Source organism: Amblyomma maculatum, chromosome 9, assembly GCF_055883805.1.
Source record: "Amblyomma maculatum isolate TAMU_Amacu chromosome 9, ASM5588380v1, whole genome shotgun sequence".
Classification (NCBI taxonomy): Eukaryota; Metazoa; Arthropoda; class Arachnida; order Ixodida; family Ixodidae; genus Amblyomma; species Amblyomma maculatum.
The window spans coordinates 46226959-46251956 of record NC_139352.1 but is presented as its reverse complement, the minus strand read 5'-3'; the positions used below and the strand labels follow the sequence as shown (position 1 = coordinate 46251956).

Sequence of the window (24998 nt, the reverse complement as noted above, 5' to 3'; positions counted from 1 at the left end):
AAAAGTTGAGGGGTCGACGTATATGCGAAGTCTTAAAGTCTGCTTATATGCGGGGTCAAAAGTAATTTCGACCGAGTCGCAGATATCGCACCCCGTGCGCTCGTAATTCCATAATGTAAATCGAGATTTGCACCAAAGGTTGGTTTTAATGCGATAACAACTAGTTATCGACAAACCGTGGGCGTTCCACGGAAAAACGGCCAAAGCCGGGCGGGCTGGCAATGTTTGATACAAATGGGACAGCTACAAATCGAATCCAATCCAAAAGGACCACACACGACCAGTCACATGAGCTGAGAAGCATTTTCGCGTGTTGTGCAATGTTGTGTGCATTTCGCATTTCTTCTCGTCATACCGCCTGGACTCTAGCCGACGTGACAGCTAAAAGCGGTGTATGTGGTTTGTATCACTCGACGGACGCCTTGCAAGATGCCGTCGCAACCTCTGCAACAGTACAGCGCTGCTTTCAAGCGGCAAGTCATCCTCTAAGCAGTGTCGGAAAACAATGTTGAAGCAGGGCAGAAGTTCGACGTCTCAGAAAAGTGCATGAGAGGCTGGAGAAAAATTAGTAAGCTTTGTGCGTGTGCTGCTACACGCCATTGCTTTCGTGAGCCGAAGTCCGAACAATACCCTGCCGTTCGAGATTGGGTTCACGACCAGAGAAGCAAGAGCCTGAGTTTGCTACAATGACATTGAAACAAAAGCACGCGCTGTCGCGGAGGAGATGTGCATCCCGCGTACCGAGTTTGAAGTGTCTAAGAAATGGGTGACGAATTTCATGAAGAGGAACGGCCGAAGCCTAAGGCAACGAACGACCATATGCCAACGGTTGCCCGAAGCCTACAAAGAAAAACGGAGCGCCTTTCTGTGCTACGTGAGTGACCTGTGGCCAACACATTCATTCCTGCTTGGTATGCAACGGTGACCAGACTCCAGTCTGGTTTGATATGCCTAGCAATAGGACCGTGTCCGCAAAAGGGAAGCGCCAGGTCCACCTGCTGGCAACGGGCAACACGCACAACCGTTTCACGGTCATGTTATGCTGTACGGCAGATGGGAACAAGTTACCACCATTTCTTCTGTTCAAGAGGAAAACGATCCCGACGAAGAAAAAGTTCCTGCCAAAAGTCATCGTGCAGGTGAATGAGAAGGGATTTTTTAATGATGAAATGGTCCTCGAATGGTTTCGTCTTGTGTAGTACAGGCGTCCGAGGGCACTGCTGAAGCCCCGCAGCATGCTCATCCTGGACTCTCTCTGCGGCCACATAACCGACCGTGTGAAAAAAGCGGCAGCGGACGCAGGATGTGACACTTAGTCATCATTCCGGGCGGATTGACACCTATTTTTCAGCCACTGGATGTGGCGTTGAACAAGTCATTCAGACCGCATCGGTGCATTCTACGAGTGGATCCAGCAAGAAAACCCAAAAACACCAACAGGGCAACTGAAGCGAGCTTCTTTGGGCAAAGTGGCTCAATGATGCCTGCCTCAATGACTACCAACAGACATGGCCTCTGCGGCGTTCTCCACATGCGGCATCTTGGCACCGCTTCCGACTACCAGTGGCAGCAGTGGCTCATAAGATGATCGCGAATGTGTCCTCACAAGCGACGACAGATGTCACGTGACCGAATCAATGTTTCTTTGACTCGGCCTTCTGAAATACTTTTTGAGCGAGCTCGGACCGCAGAGTACGGCAGCGTCGACCTAAATTCAGAGTATAACTTTTTTTTGCCCAAAGGGGGTCGAGAGTTGGGGGGTCGACTTATAACCGGCAATATATATATATATATATATATTAATGGTTATAACTATGCCTTGTTTCACCTCAAAAATATTTTTTTTGGGGTGAAAGTATTTTAGGCCTAAATCGCGCAAGTTGTGGTAAGTTTGTGAGGTTTTGTTTTAACTAATTGAATATGGCCGAGCACTGTGTTTTGGATGCTTGGCTTGGAAGGACCCATTACTGTAGTGTGAAACGCGATGGACAGTATTGGTCTGCGGCTTCGTTAGCAAGGTGACATGAAGAAGGCTGGTGATCAGACAATGGGTACAGTGGCATATCGTAGAAGAGTAGCGGCCAAGAGTAACATAATAAAGTTCGCCACGGAGACGCTATCATACGGCTGGCTGAAGTTCCACCTAGCGCCGCTTTCTCAGCGACCTTGGGTCACCCTCGCTTACCAACTGCTAGCTGGATCGCGTGGTCTGCGACATCATGATCCACATTTGCCAGTCAGAATTATAGGGTGTCCTTGGAAAACGCCGATTATTTGCTCCAGTGCGGCTGCAGAAAAGGTGGAGCAGGGCACTAATAACAAAAAACCCACAAGCAGTAGTAATAGAAGCGTAGATATAGTGAGCACTTTGACGAAATTGATACTGAAAGACGTACATAAACACGTGATGCAGGCATTCGAAGCTTGTTTTTATCACGATTTTCTGGCATTCTTTTTCACCTTTCTATCTTTGCCTTTGATGTACGCAGGTACGATGTCACCAGGCACAAGAAAATCCACGTGGCTAAGCAGCCATTCGTGTGTAAGGTATGTAACAAGCACTTCTCCCATCAGGACAATCTCAAGGTTTGCTACAGGACCCGTTCTGGAGAGAAGCCCTATGCCTGCAGGGTGTGCAACAAAAAGTTCAGGGAGCATATCCACATTTGCCAGTCAGAATTGTAGGGTGTTCCCAGAAAACGAAGCTTATTTGATTCAGTGTGGCTGCAGAAAAGGTGGAGAAGAGCACTAATAATAAAAAACCCACAAGCAGTAGTAATAGAAGCGTAGATGTAGTGGGCACGTCGGGGACGAAATTGTGATACTGAGAGACGTACATAAACACGTGATGTAGGCATTCGGAGCTTGTTTTTATCACGATTTCCATCCTTTTTTACCTTTCCATCTTTGCCTTTGATGTACGCAGGTACGATGTCGCCAGGCACAAGAAAATCCACGCGGCTAAGCAGCCATTCATGTTTAAGATATGTAACAAGCACTTCTCCTGCCAGGACAATCTCAAGGTTCTCTCTACAGGACCCATTCTAGAGAGAAACCCTATGCCTGCAGGGTGTGCAACAAAAAGTTCAGGGAGCAAAGCCATGCCACGAGGCACGCTGTTAGCCACTATACTGCCTGCACTATGGCGCTGGTGCCGAGGACACATACAAGCTGAGGACGCTTGGCTTGGAAGGACCTATTACTGTACTGTGAAACGCAACTGCGATGTCGCCAGGCACGAGAAAATCTGCGTGGCTAAGTAGCCATTCATGTGTAAGCTATGTAACAAGCACTTCTCCCGCCAGGACAATCTCAAGGTTCACTACAGGACCCATTCTGAAGAGAAGCCCTATGCCTTGCAGGGTGTGCAACAAAAAGTTCAGGCAGCAAAGCCATGCCACAAGGCACGAAGACGTGGTCCACTACTGCCGCTACCCACTGTACTGCTCGCACTGTGGCGCTGGCGTCGTGGACGCATTCAAGCTGAGGAACCACGAGTGCGGGTCGAAGGACAGGAAGGCACGACAGAAAAAGGCTAAACAACAAGGATTGAAGCAAGGCAGGGGGCGGCCAAGCAGAGTCCCAAAGAAAGGCGGGTCAACGGTGAAGAAAATGGCTGAACGAGCACGAGGGCAGGAAGAAGAGAAACGGGGCCGTGGGCGGCCTCGTAAAGTTGCGGCGGAAAGTGGATCAACGGGGAAAAAACAGGCCGAATGTCGTTCAAGCTGAGGAAACAAGAAGGCACGACAGAAGAAGGCTAAGCAACAAGGATCAAAGCAAGGCAGGGGGCGGCCAAGCAGAGTCCCAAAGAAAGGCGGGTCAACGGTGAAGAAAATGGCTGAACAAGCACGAGGGCAGAAAGAAGAGAAACGGGGCCGTGGGCGGCCACGTAAAGTTGCGGCGGAAGGTGGATCAACGGGCAAAAAAACAGGCCGAATGTCGTTCAAGCTGAGGAACCACGAGTGCGGGTCGAAGGACAAGAAGGCACGACAGAAGAAGGCTAAGCAACAAGGATTGAAGCAAGGCAGGGTGTGGCCACGCAGAGTCCCAAAGGAAGGTGGGTCAACGGTGAAGAAAATGGCTGAACGGGCACGAGGGCAGGGAGAAGAGAAACGGGGCCGTGGGCGGCCACGTAAAGTTGCGGCGGAAGGTGGATCAACGGGGAAAAAACAGGCCAAATGTATACAAGAAATTAAACGGCGCCGCGGACCCCCCGTAAAGCTCGAAGGGAAATTATTCCTTTCCAGCCGTAGAAGTTATTCCAAGGTACTCCAGCCATGGAGCGGAAGATGTGCCAACTGTGGTAAACGCGGATGAATGGAAATGCGAACCTAAGACGACTGAAGATAGCTACGAAGGCCACAGTCCCGAAGCTCCATGAAGGAAAATTCCTCTGGTGCGGATCGTCGTCTCTGTAGTGGTGGAACTGAAGGGAAATTATTCCTTTCCAGCCATAGAAGTTATTCCAAGATACTCCAGCCGTGGAGCGGAAGATGTGCCAACTGTGGTAAATGCCGGATGGATGGAAATGCGAACCTAAGACGACTGAAGATAGCTACGAAGGCAGTCCGAAGCTCTATAAACGAAAATTCCTCTGGTGCGGATCGTTGTCTCTGTAGTGGTGGAACTGAAGGGAAATTATTCCTTTCCAGCCGCAGAAGTTATTCCAAGATACTCCAGCCGTGGAGCGGAAGATGTGCCAACTGTGGTAAACGCCGGATGGATGGAAATGCGAACCTAAGACGACTGAAGATAGCTACGAAAGCAGTCCCGAAGCTCTATAAACGAAAATTTCTCTGGTGCAGATCGTTGTCTCTGTAGTGGTGGAATTGAAGGGAAATTATTCCTTTCCAGCCATAGAAGTTATTCCAAGATACTCCAGCCGTGGAGCGGAAGATGTGCCAACTGTGGTAAACGCCGGATGGATGGAAATGCGAACCTAAGACGACTGAAGATAGCTACGAAGGCAGTCCCGAAGCTCTATAAACGAAAATTCCTCTGGTGCGGATCGTTGTCTCTGTAGTGGTGGAACTGACTTGTTATTCACGAAACTATGTGAACTTTTTAATAAAAATGTTCTTGTATTCTCTGCTCACTTGGCAACCTTTCTGTGGAATGTATTTTATTTCGCAGTCTTTTTTCTAAACGCAACGTGAACTGGAACAGAAAAGCGTAAGGTGATGCCATAGGCAAGGCCCCAGAAATTTTACTTGATTCACCACAGTCCCTTATGGCGATCAAGGGAAGGCCACAGGGGGGAAGCATCCGCGACTGTGTCTTTCTGGGGAATAATTTGGTTTCATGACAGTGTTCCCACCCGCTCGATGCCGTTTTTTAATTTGCGTGGTAGTTCCAGCCAGTCTAGTGTTTACAACGAAGCTGTATACCTCTATCGTCCAAATAAATTTTCGTGTCGTGAGCAAAAGACCGCCAGGCCTTAAGCGGAAGGATGATTTAGTTGAAAATTGTAGTCCAATCGCGGGTCACCCGAGGTTCGGACGGGAGTTACGGTTTGTTGGGTTAATGCACGCAAATTGCTTGTTGAATCGAGCTTTATCGTGTGGGAATCGTACCAACGACCTCTGGTCATTGAAACCTTAACAGGCGTGTAACTTCAGGGGCCGTGGGAATAAATTGTTAAATTGGTTCACAGGAAAGAAAAGGCGCATGTATCTGTCATTTCTCGGTAGACTCCTGAACCGCCCAGTAAGAAACGGAGACACGTGGCAGTCGGAACATGCTGTATTGGAGGGCTCAGAGTCAAAATAACGCAAACACAAATATAGCCATGGGGACGTGAGAACAGCGCAGACACCAGAATAGCAAAAAAGTCAAAGGCAGTAACTGGTGACGCACCATGGCACCAGTAACCTGCTGCTGCCACGCACAAAAAGTCACGCTACGTCGTCACGCTAAAAAGGTTTTTATTTTCTTAGTAATTTTACTTTATGTAGGCATTGGCGCGTTGGTCGCGCTTTTAATCTTGGCCTATTTCAGTCGAGTTTCCGTAATAGTAATATCAAATCCTCCTAAACACCTGACCCTCCTGATATGGGCTGCAACCCACATCGGTCTCAAGGGTAATGAGGGAGCACATGAGCTAGCTCGAGGGCTCACTTTTCGAGCAGCTTATCCTCCTGCCCCCAACATGCCCGTCTTGGTCAGGAAGCGCGACCAGCTCCAACACTATCGTCTTCCTCGCCATCTCTATCCATGTTCGCACCAAGAACTTAGACAAAGGCCGTCATGTGGCGCCAAGTTCAAGCGGACACATTCCCCAATCCCAAAAGATTCCATAACATATTTACTGAGCGGTATATGCCGATGTGTAAACACTGCAATATCCCAGTAGACGCGCTCCTTCATATGGTGTGGACTTGTCCACGACAGCCCATGCCAACACCCACACAACATACCTGGGAGGCTCGTCTACACAGCTCTACCCTGGACGACCAATGAGTGCTCATCGGCCTCGCTCTAGAAGCTGCCAGATTCCAAGGAGTCTTGGCCGACCCCTAGATCTGGGCCTTAAGCGCCCCTTGACTGTTTTAATGTTTCCCAATCAAGCGCGCCAAGCATGGAGGAACACGTGGCTCTGCTTTAGGTCTGCATAAAGGCCCATTCATGCCAATCTACCTTGGTCGGCATTGCGCGCAGAATGACGGAGTTTGGACCCACTTGATTGTGACGTACAGGTGCAGAGGAAGTTTTTTTCGTGGTGCAATTTCTAGTTTCACTCTGGGCTTCGGGTTCAGCTGTGCACTGTGCGCTTCACTCGAAGCAAGGAAATTTGGCTCCTTGTGGGCTGCTTATCTCGTTTTGCCAAAGGCATTCCACCTTTAAATACGAAAGCCCTGCTGCACTGTTCTGTTCCATAGCTCTAAGGCTGTATGTTAAGGCACTGCATTTATTTATCTCCGAATTCTTTTTTGTGGTCAGCTAGGCTACGCGTCTGCAATTAATAATTCAGTGTTCAATGTATCTGGTAGAGATAGGAAATACAGGCTGTATGGCCGGTTAATATCGCTTGTCAGAAAGGAACTGCAGTCAGGAACAGTTGAATATTCGAGGTTGCTTTTGGTATTTATATGAAAGTTTATACGTATGAGTGCGAACTGGGTTTGCATTATGGCTCAGTTGATAGGTCAGCAAAAACTGGACATAATGCTCTTATTTTTGGAAGGTCCAGTTGTACTCAGTAATGCCTTGTATCTGAATTAACTCCGCAGTTCTCGCGGAGCCTCCCCGCCCATATTTCTGTAAAGTTGCCATAGTTCAGATATTTGTTCAAGTCAATGCAGTCACATTGACTTTTGACTTGTTCTTGCGTGAAAGTTGCGATATGGGCAGTATGGTATGTTTTTCATCGAGACACTGGCCCAGTCAAGAAAAAAAATATAGTTTGCAATTGCAAAATTTGTAAATACGCTTTTGGAACACACTCAAAGCTACAATCTGAATAAGTTGAACATTCCAATTAGGCAGTTTAGCTAAGGCTTCCAGTCTTAATACTTACTATAGTGCTCTAGAAGATTGGGCAGTGTGATGACCGGCGCCGGAGAGCGGGCCGCTTTGGCAATGACAGGAACCGACTTCAGCGAGAGGGCGCGATGTGCAACAGGGGTGCCACGTTCGCCACTCGGCGCGTAGCAGCCGCGGGGATAGTGGCGGTACGGATGAGGGTCGCGGTTCTCTCTGGAGCTATTTTCACACGCTACGTAATTGGTGGATATTTAATAAAGAGGCCACTTATTCCAAGTTCTTAAACTGATCCCTGCCATTCCTTTACGTTAATCTGGAGTCGCCATGCACACTTGGGTAGTCCTACAGAGCAGTGCGCGATTTTTGAATAGCTATTTGAAAACTCTCAACATTTCTTCTTCCTGCGGACAGCCATAAATCGTCCAGATGAGCAATTTGTACTTAATGCTTCCAACGAAGTGGGATGTTTTGCATTCGTTCTTCCAGTAAGGGAATAAAGGCTACTGCCGAAGAGCGCTACTAAAACGCGGAGAAAGACAGTATACACCTTATATTTTTTACGAGCCTTATTCACGAACACATTTTTCATCTTGTGCCTATTAATACATAACAATGTTTATCTTTAATCACCAGTAATCTGTAATATATCTCTTTAATCGTCCTTTATGTGCCCTAATCACCGCTTACAGAAATGACACAGTGTGCGAAAATTTAAAGGACTGCGGTTACGGGGAAAAAAAATAAAATAAAGACCGTAGACACGACGCAAGTATTTAGTTTTTGTTCGTGATTAACAAATGCATATATCGCGGACATTTGTTTACGTGCCGTTAACCAAAGGCTGAACCAGTTGTACAGATGCAAAAAAAAAGGTCAAGTACCAGCTAGGGCAATACTTCAGATAAAATATGAAAAATTAAACCTGTCACATACGTTTACGAGGGAATACGTTCATATATTGGGCACTTGAGCACGGACGCTTTACTGGCATCAAATTATACTGAGAAAAAAAACACACTTATAATTGCGCCTCGTATTGGCAGGTATGATGCAGTTCTTGGCGCGCACCGAGAGAAAAAAAAAAAAAAGCTAAAATGATGACGGGCACCTAATGCGCTTGCAATTAATATAAGGCCGAATTCAAATGCGGACATTAATGCCTGTTTATTCTTCGAGTGTATGGTATGAAATCTGAGTAATCGACTGGATATACTCGCCAACTACTGCTTGCCAGACTACAGTCTGGCTACTTGCCGCGGCTACTCTTTGCAGAACTAATCGGGCTATAATTGTTAACAAGGTTGATATTACACGTGGAATACTTCCAAGGGAATTTAATTGTTTTCCCTTTGGGAACTTTTGTCGGGGTTCACTTACTTCGCAAAAACACATGAAATTTATATAATTACTTCAAGTGCGAGCTTTCTGGTGCTCCAGATACGTAAAATTTTTGAACTTCCACATTTTACAGGAAGGTTGAAAAATCTGAAGTGCAAAGGCGTCCAAAAAGACCGTACACCCGAGCCAAAGTTTTGGGTAAATTTCTACCCAGCTTCGAGCCTATGGCACAGTTTTTGTTCGTGGCGAGAAACCGTGCCTGCCTCACAACCTGTCTTTTGCAGAAGGATGATCTAGCGGAAGCGAATTAGGCGTTTACTACAGCCTCTGCGTCCTCTATTTTCCGTCCTTTCTTTTTCAGAGCTTCTCTGCACCAAAACAGGACTAGAGAGATCTTCTGAGGGCAATGACTTGCATATTACCGGTTGCTTGAGCACGCAGAATAAAAACTACCTAGACATTTTTTGGAACAATTAAGTCATTATCACATTATGTGCAATGAGAATAGCGCGCATCTCTGGGTATTTAAAGCTACCCGTTACAACAATGTTCCGGCTTATGGAGAGAAAAGAAAATGGTTTGTTCTTAGATTAGTGTACAGTTTTACCGTTGACTCTCAAATTTCGACGCTTATATATATTTATGCGCGTTCGATTGCAGCCTGTTTGTGCACTACATTCCTCTTCCCAGGCCTTCATTTGGTTCTTTCCTTTTTTTTTATTGCCTTTGATATATCTCCATTTTTCTTCGTCTTTAGCTGCCTGCCTTCTTCTCCGTCGTGCGTTTGCCGTGCCGCACGAAAATTCCAAACCTTTGTTCACATTCGCGGTCGCTCTTTTCACTGCGCTGCGTACTTTCCACCAACCCCTTTCTCCCTCCCTCGACACGCCTCTTTTTTTTCTTTTTTTCCCTGTGCAACCTTTACTTCCCATTTCCACCTTTCCTGACCCACTCTGTTCCGTTATTCGGTAGCCCTTTACCTGGAGTGGTGTCATTCGTACATTTAATTCATTCAAACGAAATACCGTCTTCTCTTGTGGCTTCAGGTGACGTAGTGTAGACCGCATAGTTTGCATGTCAAACAATGGAATGTACCATTTTGGACTGTTTTGGTAATGGGGTCACTGTGGCCAGCTTTAGTCAGCGCTCGAACGCACGTGTTACATGTATTACGTTTTCATGCGTCCTGTCTCCACACTGCCCTCTTTTCAAAATGAGTACATTCTGCGATTTGCTGATGACATTGCCTTTCTAAGTAACTCGGGGGTGAACTGCAAATAATGAGTGATGACCTAGACAGACAAAGTAGAAAGGTAGGCTTAAAAATCAATATGCAGAAGACTAAGGTAATGTTCAACAACCTCGGGATGGAACAGCAGTTTAAGTCTCGACTGCGAATATGTCTACTTAGGACAGGTAGTAACCGCAGATACGGACCATGAAAAGGAAATAACAAGAAGAATAAGATTGTGATGGAGCGCATTTGGCAAGCACTCGCAGATTATGACTAGCAGCTTACCGGTATCGCTCAAGAGGAAAGTATACAACAGTTGCATCTTACATGTACTCACCTATGGGGCTGAAACGTGGAGGCTAACCAAGAGGGTTCTACTTAAGTTGGGGACAACCCAGAGGGCTATGGAACGAAAAATGGTAGGGGTAACATTAAGAGATAAGAAGCGTGCAGAGTGGGTCAGAGAAATAACTCAAGTTACCGACATTCTAGTGGAAATTAAGAAGAAATGGGCATGGGCAAGACATGTAGTGCGAAGAGAGGATAACCGATGGTCACTCACGGTAACAAACTGGATTCCAAGGGAAGGAAAGCGCGTAGTACGGGGCGGCAGAAAGTTAGGTGGGCGGGTGAGATTAAGAAGTTCGCAGGGGTCAGGTGGATGCAGCTAGCACAGAACCGGGTTAATTGGAGAAATATGGGAGAGGCCTATGCCCTGCAGTGGGTATAGTCAGGCTGATGATGATGATGACATTTCTGGATGTCAATTAGGTGCATTAAGAATGCTAATGCGAGCTGTACGACGAGTGAAGCGTGCTGTGCGAGTCTGAATTTGTACGCCCTCTCCAAGCTGCTTTCTTCAAAGCCCAACTCCTGTCATGTTGCTTCCCCGAGGTGTTGCCGACGGCCAAAATGGAAAATAAATTAGGTGATTGCTAACAGTACTGAGCCCTGCTAACCCGCATATTTGTAAAATCTTGTCGCGAATAGCTCGAGGCGACGCACAAGAAAACAAGAACGTACAGTGCACACGGTATCCGCCCGCCGCACAGCGCACATACGCGGGCGCCCGGATGGCTGACACACCACTTGCTGGTGGCGCCCTCTGCGCTTTGACACCTCCATCATCGCAAAAGCGACCCCCCCGCTCCCATACATTTCGCGGCGCGGTCGGCACACTGCCCAATCTTCTAGAGCACTATATAGTACTTACTTTACTGGCACTGACCTGAAATGGCATCTTCAAGCGGGCGACAGGCAAGCATGCATTCATATGACATACAAACCATAGGAACACTATATATACCCGAAGAGTTGACACACTCTTTTCTTTGTTGGGGCTTATATACCTCGCACATTTGACCCTCCTCTTGCATTCAGTGGCAGATCTTCAGGGGTCAGAGTTACTTCGTTTAATCACAACTTATGTGGTTATAAAGATAATGCAAACTGCACAGCAGTTTCTTACATTTTTTTATCGAATGTTCAACTGTTCAGTTCAGTCGTGTCCGACTCTTCGTGACCCTATGGACCATGTCACGCCACGCTTTCCGGTCTCTCACTATCTTCCTAACATCATATAACTTCATCTGCAGTGCCTCGAGGATGCCATCTAACCAACGCGTTCGCTGCCTACCCCTTCTCCGGCGACCCTCAACCTTTCCCAACATCAAATCTTTCTCCAGCGACTCCTCTCTTCTCATCAGATGACCAAAGTAGCTGAGCTTTAACTTTAGAATTTGACCCTCCAATGAGCAGTCAGGGTTTATGGTCGACAATATCGACTGATTTGATCTTCTGGCAGTCCAAGGAACTCTCAAGAGTCTTCGCCAGCACCACAATTCAAACGCGTCAATTTTTCGGCGGTCAGTTTTTTTCACAGTCCAACTCTCGCATCTATACATCACAACTGGAAAGACCATAGCACGAGTTATACGGATCTTGGTTGGCAGACTAATGTCTCTGCTCTTTACTAGGCAGTCAAGGCTGACCATTGCTTTGCTCTCTTTCCCAGAAGCAGGCGTCTCCTAATTTCATGGCTGCAGTCTCCTTCCGAGGTAATCTTGGAGCCCAAGAAGAGAAAATCTATCAGAGCTTCCACTTCTTGTCCATTGACGCTCCAGGACTTGATAGGGCAAGACGCCATGATCTTTGTCTTTTTAATTTTCAGTTTAAGCCCAAACTTCTCACTCTCTTCTTGTACGCGCATCAGAAGTCTGTTGAGTTCCACTTCACTTTCTGCCATTAAAGTGGTATCATCCGCATATCTAAGGTTGTTGATACGTTTTCCAGCAATCTTCACTCCAGCTGAACACTCGTCCAGACCGGCCTTCCTCATGATGCACTCTGCATATGGGTTAAATAGGCAGGGCGACAGTATGCAGCCTTGCCTCACTCCTTTCTCAATCGGAAACCAATCAGTAAGACCATGCCCAGTTCTGACTGTGGCCTCTTGTCCTTCATACAGGTTCCTGAGGAGACAGAGGAGGTGAATTGGAACTCCCATCTCTTGGAGAGCTTGCCACAATCTGCTGTGATCTACGCAGTCAAACGCTTTCGCATAATCAATAAAGCAGAAGTAGATGGGTTTCTGGAACTCTTGCTTTTTCCATGATCCAGCGAAGGTTGGCAATTTGGTCTCTAGTTCCTCTGCCCTTGCGAAACCCAGCTTGCACGTCCGGAAGCTCCCGATCCACATACTGCTGCAGCCTTCCTTGGAGGATTTTCAACATCACCTTGCTAGCATGTGAAATAAGCGCGATCGTGCGGTAGTTGGAACAATCTTTGGCACTGCCTTTCTTTGGAATGGGGATGTAAACTGACCTTCTCCAATCCTGTGGCCACTGCAGGGTTGTCCAAATCTGACATAATGTATGCAGAATGTTAACAGCGTCATGGTTGAGGTTCTGAAGTAACTCGGCTGGAATGCCATCAATTCCGCTAGCTTTGTTCTTAGCGAGGCTGGCTAAGGCCCATTCAACTTCACTCTTCAGGATGCCCGGCTCGAGATCAGTAATCACAACAGTCTTATATGTTGGGTTTGCACATTCGGGTCCTTGTACAGTTCTTCTGTGTATTCCTGCCACCTCTTCTTTATCTCTGAGGCTTCAGTGAGGTCCTTGCCTCGTTTGTCCTTTATCACGCCCACTTTAGCACAGAAGCTTCCTTTGATATCTTTGATTGTCTTATACAGAGCTCTTGTGTTCCTTAATTGGCTGTTGTCCTCAACTGCTTGGCACTGTATGTTCAGGAAGGAATTCTTATCTCTCCTTGCTATTTTCTGAAAATCCGCATTGAGAACCTTGTATCTTTCTCTTTCCCCCATAACTTTTGCCATCCTCCTTTCCTCAGTTATTTGCAAAGCCTCTTCAGATAACCAGTTTGCTTTCTTGCATTTCTTTTGCTTTGGAAATACCTTCGTAGCAACTTTTTGTATTATATCACGAACATCAGTCCACATCTCTTCGGGCTCTCTGTCTTCTATATCTAATTCTTGAAATCGATTCTTCACTTCCACAGCATATTCTAATGGAATTTGATCCAGATCATACCTGAAAGGCCTTCTAGTTTTCTGCGTTTTCCTCAATCGAAGCTTAATTTTGGCAACAAGAAGCTGATGATCGGTGCCACAGTCGGTCCCAGGCCTTGTTTTTACTGCTTGTATAGCGCTTCTCCATCTCTGCTGGCGAAGAATATAATCGATCCGATTCCTGTACAGACCGTCCGGTGAAGTCCATGTGTACAGGCGCCTCTTGTGCTGTTGAAAATGAGTACAGTCGTGCCCCGTTAATATGACCCCCGTTAATATGGACGACCCGAATTATGGACAGTTTTTCTGGGGACGAAACTTTTTCAATGTATTTATGCCTCGTTAATATGGAAACTCGCTGTCTGGACAATGGACAGGGGAAGAATGCACACAGCCCACTTGAGCCCATGTATTTTTGTCTCGTTAATATGGACAGCGCTTGAAAAACAGCAGAGGAGTCCGAACGCAAGTGAAAGAAAGGCGCGCCGCCCGCGAACCTACGCGATAGCCGATACGGCCGGATGCTTGAATGAGTCCTGTGGGGTTGGAAAGAACCATAGCGGGCGCGTCGCCGTTTTAGGGAGGGGGAGGGGGGAGCGCAGGAGCAAACCGAGGGCCAGCTAAGAAAGACCCCGACAGGAGGGAGCCGGGAGATTTCTGGGTGCAGCGGAAGCGCCGCAAAGAGAGGCCGCAGTCGGGAAAACAGCAGCAGGTGGTTGCAATAAATTCTACTGGACGTGAACAGAGAGGCCGGTAAAGGCGTAAGAAAGAAATGACAGGAAGAAAGACAAGCGCCTAACGTGGCGGCAGGAACTGAAGTTTTTCTTTCCCAAAGCACAAAGTGTGTTCCATGAAGCCGTTAACGCTTTTCGGTCAGAGTTAAGACACACTCACGGAGTAGAGCGACAAAAAAAAAAATGCGACGAGCACGCAACTGGGACTGGGAGTCCCGTCCTGGACGCGCTTCCCTTTCATGCTCCTGGTTTTCGTCACTGTTGCGCTGCCGAACTGTCACATTTTGCACCGTCGGCTTCGCTTTGAGTCAACGATGCGGCCTTGACAAGGTCTGAGCTCTTCGTAGTCGGCTAGCCGTCGTTTACTTCAGCTTGCAGTGTTTGTTTCGTAGGAACACATACAAACGGCGCTAGAAGGGGCTGTTCGATAGCCATCTGCATAGCAGCCTGCCAACATGACTCCCTCGCTTCCTTGCTTTGGCTTTCACTTTATTTTCACCACACATATACCGAAGGTTTAAAAATCTACACGTGGTGAGGAAAGCGAGAAGAAAGCTGGTGCGGTGCAGCTTGACTGGCCCCGCCTCTCCTTAAAGTTGGCAAGCAGGACAGCAAAAACAGCTCAAGAACATAAAAGGTAAAAGGAACAGAAAAAGTAAAGGGAAAAAGAGAAAGGTTAACCAGGCAAAAACAAAAAAGTGCAAAGAATGAGGAGCCTGTAACCCTCAACTTTAGTCTAACTTTTGGCATGGCGGGAGTTAAACGCAAAAGAACGGAGCTGAACGTTGCCGCAAAGAGGGAGATCTGTGAACACAAGCGGCAAAAGCCATCTCAGTCAGTCCAGGCCGTGAGGGACTGGGCCCAAGTTAAGCTAGGCCTCAGCCTCGCCAGGTCGACGGTAGCATCGATATTAAAAGACTCCGACAAATGGCTCAACGTCGGCATCGCAGCGTCAGCCACAGTCCGACAGCGCCCAGCACAGTTCGAAGAGATGGAGTCGGCCTTATTGATGTGGTTCGGGAATGTGCGCGCAAATGGTGCTGTAGTGAGCGACGAAATGCTTCAAGAGAAGGCTCGCTGCCTCGGCAACATTATGGGTACGTACCGTTCCTTCTCCTCCGTCTTGATAGACTTTAGCTGTGATGACTTACGAAATATTTTGTTCAGTAAAACAAGGTGATGTTTACTGAGAAAAAAATATTCTGCGCTCTGTCTAAACGTGACTGACTTCAGCTACTCAAGAGGATGGCTGACAAGGTTTAAGAACCGACATGGCATTTCGAGTCGACGGATTCATGGAGAAGGGGGCAGCATCGACAGCTCGGCTGTTTCCTCGTCTCAAGAAAATCTCAAACAGCTACTTAGCGGCTATCTCCTGGATGATATCTACAACTTTGACGAAACCGGTTTCTTCTATAACCTCGGTCCATCCGCAACTCTTGCTCGCGGCCCTGCAACAGGAAAAAAGCGCAGTAAGGAGCGAATTACGGTAGGCCTCATGTGCAATGCGAGTGGGACGGACAAGGTGAAGCCAATCGTAGTGGCAAAATCAAAAAGACCCCGATGCTTTGGAAAAACATTCTCCCCATCTATATACTGTACATATGAAGCAAATAGAAAATCATGGATGACTTCAAATACTTTTAGAGGGTTTCTGCAAACATTTGACCAAAAACTAAAGCTAAGCGGTCGCAAAGTGGTTCTTCTCGTTGATAATGCCGGCTGCCACACTATCTCCCCTGAAGAGTTCAAAAATATCAACCTCATCTTTCTCCCACCAAACATGACTGCTAAGATTCAGCCACTTGATGCCGGCATAATTAGAGCAACAAAAGCACACTACCGAGCTGCCTTGGTCCGACACTACCTTCGTTGTGCCGAGAAGCAGGAGCCGCAGACAGTAGATCTTCGCTGGTGCTTGAGGCAGCTTAAGCTTGCGTAAGATGCCGTAAGTGAAACGACCATCACTAACTGCTGGCGCCACACTGGTATTTTACCGCATCAGGAGTTGGACACAGAAAGTTGTAGTCTGGATGATGACATTCCCCTGGCAAGGCTTCGAGAATCACTAAAAGAGGCAGGTGCAGCTGACCCAGAGAGCGCCGCAGAACAACTCCTCGCCGCGGATGACGAAGCGGACGTGGAGGAGCAGCTCAGTGACGAGGTCATTTTGGAAGTGGCGGCGAATATAGAATCGGACACTGATTGCTCGAGAGTACGACCAACATAAAGCCTACCATTACGCGTGTCATAGTGCGCGAGTCGCTTCAGACTGCACTGCAATATTTTGAGGACAACGATGACCGGGATAATGCACTCAAAATTGCCGGTGTTCTGTCTAATTTTGAGTCCAGTGAACAACGGTATGCATGAGTCCAGTGAACAACGGTATGCACAAAAGCAATCATTAATTACACAATTTTTTTCTCAGAAAATCTTTTAGTTTTTATTCATGACTCGTTATTATGGATGACTCGCTTTATGGACAGTTTTGGTCGGAAACCAAAGTGTCCATATTAACGAGGCACGACTGTATTCGCTACGGTCAGGTTGTTTTCTTGACAAAACTCTACTAGCCTCTGCCCAGCTTCATTTGGCTCGCGAAGACCAAACTTGCCTATAATTCCGGATATTTCTTCACTCACTTTCTTCACAGCGGTCGGTGCACGGTGAGTGTTTGGGGAGCCATCAGCAAAGAGAGACTCGGCCCCCTAATTCAGCTGCCACCATCGTTCACAGCTAAAGCCTACTGTGAAGTTCTGGATGCTCACATGCTACCATATGCATTGGATGGACCATTCAAAGACGGCTGCTTTTATTTTCAGCGTGACCTCAGCCCTGTCATGCTGAAACCTCAGTTCAGCAGGATAGCCCTCGCCGGTTAGCAGGAAGTGTGAAGGCACCAGATGCCAGCATGTAGTGTGGAACGCCAGCTCCCGTTGCTCCCATAGAAGGACACGACCGGGTTTGGCAGGAAGCGCGGAGGTGGCTGAAGACTCGACAAACTCATGATGGACGGTCAGTAGTCCACGTGGAGGTCCTGGTTTAAGCTAACATCCTCGTCGCCAAAATATGTTGTATTGTACACAAGACAAGAACGCAGCAATCGACTGTTGTTGCAATATGGTATTCAGTTCGTTTTCTCGCTGCACGCGTGCAACACTTCGTCTTTACCGCACAACTCACAACACGAAATAACTCATGCTTACCAATAGCAATAATTAACACTGCCGCAACAAAATTAATGGCTTTAAAGCTATGGCAACGAGCAAATTTCAAACAGATGAAATGCCACTCGGCTTGGGTGGTAGCGCGCCATTTTAAACGGAAGCGCACAACCACTGACGTCATCATGCACGGGTCACGTGAGTGCGAAGTATTTTCGTGCGTTGCAGCAGGAAAAACGTGTGTGGGATCGGGCGTGATTCCAGCCGCAGCCTAAATAATTTGTATTGAATTTCTTCTCTCCCACTGTTTTGGTTTCTGTTTCAGAAACCAGGCGATGATATCAGTGACGTGAAATGCCAGTATTGGTTATATGAGGTTCGAAAGACTGCAGCACAGTGGAGGCGACTTACACTGACTGCGGTTATAATGAATACTTACGTATATTACAAACAAGTGTGGAACTACTATCAAAATACCTTCTACAATGTTGCTGTGTGCAAACAATAGACAGTCTTCGTCACTCTTGTGTACGGTGGTTGAGTGGTGTGCACTAACCAATGAAAAGTGGACCCGGACAGGACCCAATGGTTTTCGGGTGTAAAGTGCTTGGTCCTACTGGCTTTTTGTCATTCCGGCTTTTCAGGCAGGCTGGCCAATGCATTGTATTGAGTTAAAATGATAAAGCATTGATTATATTGCTGGTTTTTTTATGCCTCCCATAGTTCACATATTGACCATTGACATCAGAGCAACTGTTCAAGTTTTCACGCTGTATTCTTGCAGTCAGAGGGTGTGAGGAAACCAGGGAGAAAGCTGCATAAACAGCTTAGCAAATCTTGACTTCCTACCTTGGACCAAAAACAGGAGCATATGAGAAGAAATTCCAATTATAAACTATTTTGCTGTTGTAGTCAAATATGCTATAGTGGTCTAGTGTATGTCAATCCGTTGAGCACCATTACAATGAAAACGCAAAACCAAAAATTTGATGTTCAGACTCCTTTGAGAAACCTTAAGAGTTAGTACTATACCGTATTTATAATCAGTAAAACCTCGTTACAAGAGACACTCAAGGGACCTGAAAAACATGTCTCTTGTAAGCAAGGTCTCTTGTAACCAAAAACTCTAAAAGCACTGCGTTGATCAGTTTACTGCACATCAGCATATAAATGCATTCACACGCATTAACAGGAAATTGTTTAGGAAAGCTTAAAGTTATGTATTTTCGTGAGTGCAGAGTGTATTCCTTCCCAAATTCTGGAGGTAAAGCACTTCCCTTTGCAAGCCTTCCTATTGCTCTAAAACCTTTGAGGCACTCTTACATGCTCGTCACCCTCAGATGCTTACAGGCTCGTCACACTCAGATGATTCACAAAGAGACATACATCAGGAGTCTATGCTTTCATCTTGTGATCAAATTTTAACAGTGAGGAGTTAAAAATGCTGAATGTCATTCATGCATTTTGATTTGCTTCGTAGGTAACAGTAATGCGATGCCGTTTTGACTTTCCAATCATGGGGAAGCACTCCTCACCTGAAATACACAACAAAAAGGACACTGATATGGAACAGAATTTAGCTAAGGGAATCTGAAGTGCATCATGTACGAGTTGGTACGTTCCAGATGCATTGCATGAGCACACCTGGGCTGTGTCTCTTCTAAATAGCAAAAAATTTACTCCACGAACCTGAAAAACTTGTCCTTAGTAACCGAGTGTCTCTTGTATGCAATACATGGCAGACATAGAAAAACCAACCAAACCATTTTCAAATGTCTCTTATAACTGAGTGCCTTCTGTAACAGTGTCTCTTGTAACGAGATTTAACTGCCCACTAAAGAAGGAAGCAGCCAATTCTCCCACGACCAGGCCTTCTAGCCAATGTCGACTGATTTTCATAACATCTCATTTGATATGTGGACAATCCCTTGTCACGTTAGATGGGATTAACCATGGATGAACTACAACCTCGGGAAAATCGGTTCATGCCACTGGCTGAAGGAAGGCTTCCTGTGAAGGGCATTTGGACCTCTGTTCCCAAGTAGTTCCCGACTTAGGCATGCACCGACAAATAAAAGCGCACCCGGTGCTTCATCTCACCATATACTCCGCAAGCAAAGCATAATGTGGGAAGTTTTTACCGCTCTGTGCTATCCGGTGTCGCTAGTGCATGCATCTAGATCTGGCAACAGTTACTGGTGCAATGCTAGCCAGCATAGTCTTCAAGAACTTTCCAATGGGGAGTTTCTGCCCTGCATGTATGCTCCAACTCTGTGTCATAATGAGCAGCGACAATATACCACTTGCCTCTATGAAGTCAGTGATAATCTCGAAGGCCTTGTCTCTCGTAGTTTCATCCCAGCGCGAAACGTTTGTTGCGTCCAAGCTGTAAATTGGTGGCACTTGTCTATCTGGAGCTGGGATTCGAAACATTTTACAATATGGTTAGAGAAATAGGCTATGAAAAGCATAAAAAAAAAGAACACAAAGTGTGTAGTGTAAAATGTTCCAAGTGACAATGAACTACTGGAAAGGCAAAGGCCTGCCACTGTTTCTCAGCCTTCTTTTGAGGGTGAGCAAAGTAAATAAAACGGAGAACTGGTCTTGAGTTAACCATCTCACAACAGCAGCACTCAGTGTCACCACCATTGAAAAAAAAAAAAAATAAGAGAAAAGGACGAATACAGCACTCACTCCGCAAGAAGCGCTGCACGATCCACTTCTTGTTTTCTGGAATACCGGTTTGTCACTTGCTTCATGAGCCATAGCCCTGAAGTAAAAATGAGCACATGTAAAAAAAAAACTTAAAGAAGTCAAGGTTACTTTTTTTTTTTTTTTTCATAAAAATTTACAAATGCAATGAAATGAGCTTCATATTCAAGTAAGTCACCCAGAGATGATAATGTGCTGCCAAAAACTAAACAAGCGTTTGAAGAGAGGATGAGGCGAAAGTCAGAAGCACCAAATCGCCAAGCTCCACATATGTTCATACCGAAACTCTGTTTAAACTGAGATTCCAAGTTCAAGCTTCTCATCACGGCATCTCAATATACAACATCCAAAACAGCAAGCCAGACCATCCATCACTCTACAAGTTCTCCACAACTGCGTCTTCATGCGGCTCGTATGTCACATAGTTTTACAGCAAAAAGTTTGAGGACATTTAGGCATTGGACTGCTACATCTGGGTCGCTGTGTTCAATAGGGCGGATGAATAACAAAAGCGTGGGAATGTCCATTCTGCTCTTCAGGATGCCATCAAGACAAGATTTGAAAAAAAAAAAAAAAAAAAGAACACCCGAGTTTGCAATCATCATTTGATGAGATTTCCAGCGGCAGTTGCTCGAAAACTTCAACAGCAATAAATGGGAGAAGGGGGCAGAACTTGCCTTGCTGTGCACAATGCAGCAACAGCCAAATGAGAGCACCACCATATGAATGGAGGACACGACACGGCTTTTCACATGCACTGGTCATTCAACGTTCTAAGCAAAGGAGGCACCGCGTTATGAGAGGGGTCAAAGCGCAGCTGCTCATTTGGTTTGCGTGCCACCCTCCCAGCACAGTGATCAACTTTATTAGAGATGCGACAGGCATGGAGCAGGCCCTACAGAAAAAGTTGATGCATTATGGCTGCCTGGAAAATATTACTCCTGTAGACTTCCTTCCACATGCCGATGACCGGCAATGAAGGTGCGGCCCTTAGCGAGGTTGTCAGAAGCATTGTGCACAATGAGCTGCAGAAGTTTAATTCGGTCAAGCAACTCCTGTGTTGGAGCCATCTTGGATGCTTTTCAGGAAAAAAACATGTCAACCACTGCAGCCAATGCCATCACCCCAGCCACCTGTGCTGTATGTTATGACAAAAAATGCCGTGCAGCGCTGCCCTTCGCCAGCATCACTGTTGTTCTACTGTCCTTCTACTGTGCTGTCCCAATAATTCCCGTGCTTACATACCAAGTCAGAAAGCACACATGTGGCGCACATCGAACAAATATCCCACGTGCTTCCATGGTGGCAAAGCTTGCCTGTAATGACAGATAGACCTATGAGGGCCAGACACAGCTCAGCCACACTGTGGTGAATGACGTCCCGGCATAGATTGGTGACTAACAGCCAATGCACCACCTGCACTTTAGACACGATGCCAGTCCAAGTCACTGTCATCATGATAGTTCTCTTCACCAAGTCGTCACTTATACCTCATGAACCTTCCAGTCTGCACCAGGAAGACTGGAGACTACTATCTCCAAGGTTATGGCCACTATCGCTAAGAATTTTAAACAACATGCTCCCCTTGCTGACTTGATCCCGTGACACAACCAGCTCCAAACCCAAGCTCTGACTGCCTTTCGACGACCAGAGGAGTCTCCACTTGAGACCCATATTTAACGAAACAAATGACTACGTTAAGCCAGACCCCTTCCACAATGCTCTTTTGTGAAGGGATGCTAATTTCGGTCATGGCAGGGTCCAATATGCAGAAAGTAATTGACAATCAGCAACTCGTATCACATATACTACATTACTCACTACTGGTTACGATCATCCTTGGTTTTGAACAACATACAAATTCCTGATTTTATATCACACTCTTGGTTTTGCCACTGCTAGCAGTAAATTTTTCGAGGGGGGGGGGGGGGGGGGGGGTAATGCTAGTCTTGGTAATGGCACCATAAATAACATTTACAACAACTGGCTCAACTTGAAATGAATCTGGGTCAGGCTGAAGTTGGCCTACGTTCATGAATTATGGCACTTTCTGATGACAAAGAGGCAACTATCAGTGAGAAATTTCTATAACCTAGAAAGAAAGCAAAATACAAAACATGCACATTTCCAGCACTGAGCATTTCTACAAGTGCAGTGAGGTGATGCCAAGACAATTTTTCTTTTGGTTGAACAAAAAAAAAAAAAGAAAAAGTCAGATCGCCTGTCCACACATCTAAGCAGTGACAGTACCTCGGTTATAAAACACACATGAACACAGTTATTAAACATGCACATATAAGACATTATTAAAAAGTGAACCTCCGGTAGGACGTCTCCAGATATGCCTATATTCATTGGCAATTTCAAACCACGTCTATGACCAGGGAATGGAAACAGAGGCTTCAATAAAAACAAAACCATTATTACCATGTTTTCTATTTGCATGGCTGCGAAAACTGAACGAAATATATATTTCACTACTGCATTCATTTGCAAAGAGTGATGGCCAAGAAGAATTCATAATTCAGTGTGAGCCTACACAAACTGACAATTACAGTAGACTTGTGAACACTGTCTAGTAAATCTTTTGCACCTGCGTTAGTTGGCAAAGATAAAAGAAACTAGAAAATGAGGCAAACTTTCTTGCAATGTTTCCTGAGCTGTCGCTCGATTTCCTAATGCCATTCTGCACAGCTTAGCGGTATTTACTATGTCACCACTTTGAAAAGTGTGTACAACAATTTGCAACGATCTGAGGGAGCTTGAAATTGGGATTCCCAGCAAACAGTGGCTGCTTTGGACTGTTGGAACAAGTGCTACTTTGCAGATGTAGGCATGGAACTCAGGTGTCAGCATCTGCTAAGCAATTGTTTTCACTATCTAGAAAAAAAAAAAAAAAAATCTCCTTCTCTTTAATGTCTAATACACCTGCTTTAACAAAGGGACTTGTCTTCAACTGGCCTCTTGTCAAAACGTTGGCTTGGCTTGGGAGCTGAGGCTCCCCTTCTATCCTTGTTTGGATCTCTTTCATAATGTGTCAGAAAATGGTGAACGCTTAGCAAACAAAACTTGGTTATAAGAAAATTACGGATACACGAAATAAAGTATGGTTATTAGCTTGGTTTCTTATGTATGCCACAGTAAAATTCTTTGGGTTAACTGAAACGTTAGTTACTTGTTCTTTATGGTTAAACAATAGAAATATTTCGAATCTGCCAGGGTGTATTCGTGCCAGTATATGCCTAAGTCTCAAAGCCTCGAACAAATTCTCCATAGCCAGCACTATAGTCAGGACCAGCCAACCCAATAGTCCTCCATTAGGCTTTTTAATTGTTTTCATTGTCACTTTTGCTCAGCGTTACACCTACACGGGATTGGTACTTTGGTTTGGCGGAGAGTGTCGAGAAATACCACATAACATGCTTTTGCTTGAAGAATCTTACAAGTTAAGCATGAGTTTAAGCAAAGCATCCAGTCGGTCTAAAACAGAAGTGTCAAAGTTTGACATGCTAAAGGAAACAAGCTGCAATTGAAGGTGTTGTCAAGAATGGAACCTTTGCTTCCAATAAAATGCAAATGAGGACAATGCCATATGTCTAGAAAAAGATTTTTTATTTTTTTTTCTGCGGTTTACGCATGCGTACACTGCCAGTTCTCCAATAAAATGTTCTATTTTGGAGCCGAAGATGGAGGAGATAGCCACGCAATTAAGAGTAGAAAACTTCATTTCCAGTGATGAATGGCTTAACCCATTTAGGGTGCCATGGTCCAGTCTTCAAGACCGTCTCAAGCAAAAGTGCTGATGTGAACATATATGTTCATACCAATTGACAACAGGGCCTGCTGCGGGTGATTCTATGTAGCTATGAGCAGTATGACATCTCCAACATTGACGAGATGGGCCTTTTTTATGACGCGCTTCCATGAAAGACTCTGGCCTACAAAGGTGAAGCCTGTACAGGTAGGAAATAAAGTGAAGATTGCGTTACTGCACTGGTAAACGCAAATATGGCAAAAGACGAAAAGTTGAAGCTGCGGGTGGTAGGGAAGTCTAAGCATCCAAGTTGCTTCAAGGGCAATCTAAACCTCCCTGTGATCTACTATGCTAATAGAAAAGCGTGAACCATGGCGGCAATTTCTGAAAACTGACTGTGGGAGGAAGACGCAAGGTTTGCTAGCAGGGCAGGAAAGTTGTTTTCATCCAAGCGGAAGAACTCAAGTGAATTAGTCTCGAATTCATGCCTGACAATGCCACCTATGCACATACTCACTAAACCAAGAAGTGAACAGGTGCTTCCATGAAACAGGTTTCGAAGCATATGAACCAATACCTTATGGAGAGGCAGGTACCACTGAGAATGCTGAAGCTGACACCATATTCAGCCAAGTAATGCCCTGTGCCTCTTTTTAGTGACCTCACTAGGAGGCGGTGGATGCCGATACAAGCATGAGAAAAGCCTCGAGATGATTGCTCAAGTTCAAGCCAAGCGTCGATCATCCTCCAGTGATGATTGCATTGACCCTGTGCCCAGTGAAGCGCAAGACAGTACAGCAAGAGGAGTAGCTGCACTTTTGCACCAATACTTTGAGCACCGAGCCCCTCAAAGATGTACATTTAATTTGTAAAAAAAAAAAATTCCCAACAATGTGAGGCAGACCCACAGTCGATAATTTCTTTTTTCTTTCTCTGAGCACCACACTAATAAAGGTTGGTGCAATTTAAATAAAGTTGTGCTTCAAGAAATATGTGTCCTTTGCTTAAAGCTTCTGATAAATTCAACATTTTTAAATATACAGTTAAA

General features: G+C 45.8%; 1 pseudogene across 1 annotated transcript in view; it reads right to left on the bottom strand.

Moving 5' to 3' along the window:
• LOC146178984 (tRNA dimethylallyltransferase-like) overlaps window positions 1-24998 on the bottom strand; it is a 69000-nt pseudogene that overhangs the window by 35093 nt on the left and 8909 nt on the right. Inside the window, exons 9-10 of the transcript XR_014700982.1 lie at window positions 20179-20266; window positions 19792-19901 (exon numbers count right to left, since the gene is read on the bottom strand). The product of XR_014700982.1 is annotated as a tRNA dimethylallyltransferase-like (transcript). The remainder of the gene's footprint in view (window positions 1-19791; window positions 19902-20178; window positions 20267-24998) is intronic.